General features: G+C 39.7%; 1 pseudogene; it reads left to right on the top strand.

Moving 5' to 3' along the window:
• The first annotated feature begins 3,680 nt into the window (after nucleotides 1-3,680).
• Nucleotides 3,681-3,990, top strand: LOC114710841 (annotated as a pseudogene).
• Nucleotides 3,991-4,199: the final 209 nt, after the last annotated feature.

The following is a 4,199-nucleotide window of genomic DNA, read 5'->3' as shown; positions in this document are numbered from 1 at the left end:
GAAAACAATCTATCTCTGGTCCTAAGTAGTATGTCCTCTTGGATGCTGGGGAAGGAAGCCTTTTTCTTATTGAAAAGGTGAAATTAAATTCTTTGGTGGTTGAAGATTTAGTCAATGATAGAGTGAGTACATCTAGCAAAAGATTCAAACCTAGCTAGGTGGTGGTGGCACATTCCTTTGATCCCAGCACTCAGGAGGCAGAGGCAGGTGGCTTTCTATGAGTTTGAGGCCAGCGTGGTCTACAAAGCAAGTTCCAGGACAGCCAGGGCTCCACAGAGAAATCCTGTCTCAAAAAATTAAAAAAAAAAAAAAAATTCACCTCTATGGTAACAAGTCCCATTCCTCAGGAAGATGATGACAGCCACAACACTGGACAAGGGCCAACATTTGAACAGATAGTTCACAAAGAAGATAAATGAATGGGCAACAAGTTCAGGGACTGATACTGAATAGTACTAATCATTAGGAAAAATACACATTAAATGTATGATGAAAGTTGTCAAGGAAACTAGAAAACATAAAACAATAAAGGCACAGAGAATGCACTTTAGCGACTTCATATGAAGTCAGGACTCTGCAATTTACACTCCTCAGTGTCTACCAAAGTGAAATGAAAATGTCTGTCTACAAGAACATTTTATATACACATGCTTACAGCAGTCTTGTCTCAAAAACCTGGAAAGAAATTTTGGTATATCCATTTAATATACTACTACTTGGCAATATATTGCAAATATTGATAACAATATAAAAATTATTCTGTCAAATAAAAGAACCCAGACCTAAAGAAGAAGTTTTAAATAATGTGTTCCATTTATTATAAGATATTATAACAAATGAAATAAATATAGTAACAATAGATCCAAGTTTTCCTAGCCCTGGGAGTAGGGTGAAAGAGAATCAACTAGAAAGCCACAAGGGGAGCCTTTGACAGTAACTGATACAAGTGTCAAGTGTCTCCCTAAGAGTAGTAATCAAAGGACTGCAATACATTGTGACTATTTACTGAATTGCCTATTTTTAATATGAGTGAACTCACTGTTTGTGAATGATCCTCAGTCAAGCTGGTTTTGAAAAGGAATATGAACTTATTTCTATCTCAAGATGGCATGATGATAGTGATAATAAACATACATTTGAACTCAGTTGACTGAAAAAAAATGGTTGCAAAGAGAAGGAATTAAAAGCACAAGGAGAGATTCATTTTGACAACTCGGTCCTAACAAAGTGTACATGATAGCCAGGTTTGCTCATAGCCTGGAGGTAAATCATGTCAGAGACATTGTAAGCCCTTGCCTTCTATGTGTTGCCTACCAAACTTCCCCTGCACGTGACTAAATGGAACCCTTCTTAATTACATTGATACTTTATGGGATTTTAATGCATTCATATTCTTTGAGTAGGTCCAATGGCCTTTGCAAAGCTGTTTATGTGCCAGATGGGAAGGACATAGAAAATTTCTACTAGTCTTGTTTTCTGGGGGTGGGGGTGGGGTTCCTCCCAAACATGAAAAAAGAAAATCAAGATGTCCTTAAAAATCCCCTTTTCTGTAGTTTCTTTAAGAGGGGTTAGCAAAGCTGCCACACTCTTAAAGTTCTCCTGCTGATCACAGGAGAGCTACAGAGCCTGCCACCATAAGGGTCCACTCTTGGCTCAGAGCTGAGTCTTTCTCAAGAGAAAACTGACAATTAAGAACAGAACTGGTCACCAGATTACACCAAAGATTATCCCGGCTGGGGCTCTGAAAAGGACTCTGGAAGAATATGGCCAAAGAGAAGCCCCTTTGGGGCACAGATCTTAGACATCTTGGCCCTATGTGGTTGAACATCGCCAGGTAACTAAGGAGCAAATGCATTTCAGGTTGACATGGCTTCACAAGAGACTCTTAGGAGAGAAAAATCTTTTTAAGGATGTAAAGGGATATTGTCGATATTTAAAGCACAGATGAAACCTTTTGCAGATTTTAGGTTACATTTTAAGCAAGGAAAAAGAAAGCTCTGGAATATAGGTATTTTTACTAGAGTTTTTCCATTTAGTTTGTTTTTCTTCCCTTGAAAACTATGGCACCATCTCAAATCTGAGTGTCATCCTCTTGTTCAGCACATACCTTTCAAAAATAACCTTGTTTTCCAGATGGGTTTTGGTTGCTCAGAGAAAGGAATTCAACTAGTGGTTAAAGGGGCTGATTAGGGATGTGGTAAACTGGTTCAAACACAAACTATTACTTGTGTGAGGTATGCCATCTAGGAAGAATTTTTTTTTTTTTATAGGGAATGGCACAGTTCATGTATTATGGAATTGTTACAAGGATAAAGCAAAATAAATCATGTAAAAACCCTAAACATTGCATAGTGAAAAAACAATGGTTACATAAATTGAGACTTGGGTAAGCTAACATGTTTGATGTTTCTTTTACCAATGAACATAATGCAAAGCAATGTACTGACCTCACAATTAGAGACTTTATCTCCTGTTCCATCATTCCATGTACTCGGCTTGGTGGTACTTTTGTTTTAAGCAGCAGGATGGAGAAAAGACTGGAAGTGAATGGACGAAGAGTAACAGACTTAAGCAAACTCCTTCTAAAGATGGATTTACTGGAAGTTGCCCCATGGTTGTCTCTCAGTATATACCGTTGATCAGACTTGTCATGAGACTTCATTTTACAATAAAGGAAAAGGAAATCTTCAGGGCAAGCCTCAAACATGGGTTGTTCTTCTTTTATAGGAAGGACACAGGTAACTAGTATCTATCAGAATGCTCCATTGCTGTTAGTTCTTACTATTGTTCTTTTGCTTAGTTAGAACCCACTTCGGTCTTTCCACTACTTGGCTCTGTGATTGGAATTTGTGTATTCCTTTTAAATGCCCTCCCTTCCTTTCTAACATAGTGTGTTCAGGGTAAGAGGAATGCTATCCTTTTCTTATGTATACACATAGAATTGGGGTGATATTTGTAATTCATTCTGTGCTTTCATCAACTTGCAGAGAAAAGTCTTTATTATGGACTGAATTGTCTCTCCTCCTCCTCCTTTATATGTGCTCTAGAATGTGACTAACATAGGAGACAAGGTAATTAAAGAAGTAATTCAGTTAAAATGAGGTCATTATTAGAGCCTTAATTTACTGTAATTGGAGTCCTTTTAGGAATTTGTTATTAGAACACAAACCCACTAAGAAAAAAAAAAATCACATGAAGTCAAGGGTACATGTTAGACATCTATAAACCAAGAGAGATGCTGCTGAAGAAGACAACTCTGTCATTCTTTGAGCTCCAGAGTCTAGTATCCAGAATTGTGAGAAAAACTTCTGCTCTTTAAGCCTGCCAGTGGGTAGTGTTTTGTTAAGACAACTCAAGATGGATAAGTAATCTGTTAGCTTGCTGGATGCCATTAGAGTTTCAAAAAAGGATAGATGAGATCTAGAGAGAGGGTAAGGATGTTGCAAGATATTTGATTACACTGTGTAAAGGTGTTTCACTGTGATTGTTTAATAAAATCTAAATGGTCAATAGTTAGGCTAGGAGAACAGTTGGGACTTCCAGGCAAAGAGAGGAACTGGGGATGAACCTAGGCACAGAGCTGATGCCAGGAGATGCAGAGCAAGTTGGAGGTACAAAATGAAAGAAAGGTAAAAAACCACACGGTAAAATGTAGATTAATAAAAGCAGGTTAGAGAGTCAGAGTTGCCGGTTAAACCTGATCAAGATGACTACCTCCCAAAAGCACCGAGACTTCGTGGCAGAGCCCATGGGGGAAAAGCCAGTGGGGAGCCTGGCCAGGATTGGTGAAGTCCTGGGCAAGAAGCTGGAGGAAAGGGGCTTTGACAAGGCTTATGTGGTTCTCGGCCAGTTTCTGGTGCTAAAGAAAGATGAAGACCTCTTTCGAGAGTGGCTGAAAGACACGTGTGTGCCAACGCCAAGCAGTCCCGAGACTGCTTTGGGTGCCTTCGAGAATAGTGTGACGCTTTCTTGTAATGTACTCTGGGGACTCCTCAGCCCCCCAGCCACAAAACCGAGTCTCCAGAGTCCAAAGCCGGGTGGGGCTTCTCCCCGTCCTCCATGAAGGAAAAGATTGCTGTTGTCCCACTCACCTCCTATGTGCTCCAGAGTCTTTGGGGAGTTCTCTCCCCTCAGCATTTTCAATCTTTTTGGAATTTCCCCCTTGCATGCCTTGCCCCTCCTCCACTGAAGTTCCATGG

The sequence above is a fragment of the Peromyscus leucopus genome, chromosome 1 (assembly GCF_004664715.2).
Source record: "Peromyscus leucopus breed LL Stock chromosome 1, UCI_PerLeu_2.1, whole genome shotgun sequence".
Lineage (NCBI taxonomy): Eukaryota > Metazoa > Chordata > Mammalia > Rodentia > Cricetidae > Peromyscus > Peromyscus leucopus.
The sequence above is the reverse complement of the archived record's forward strand: the minus strand, read 5'-3'. Positions and strand labels throughout refer to the sequence as shown.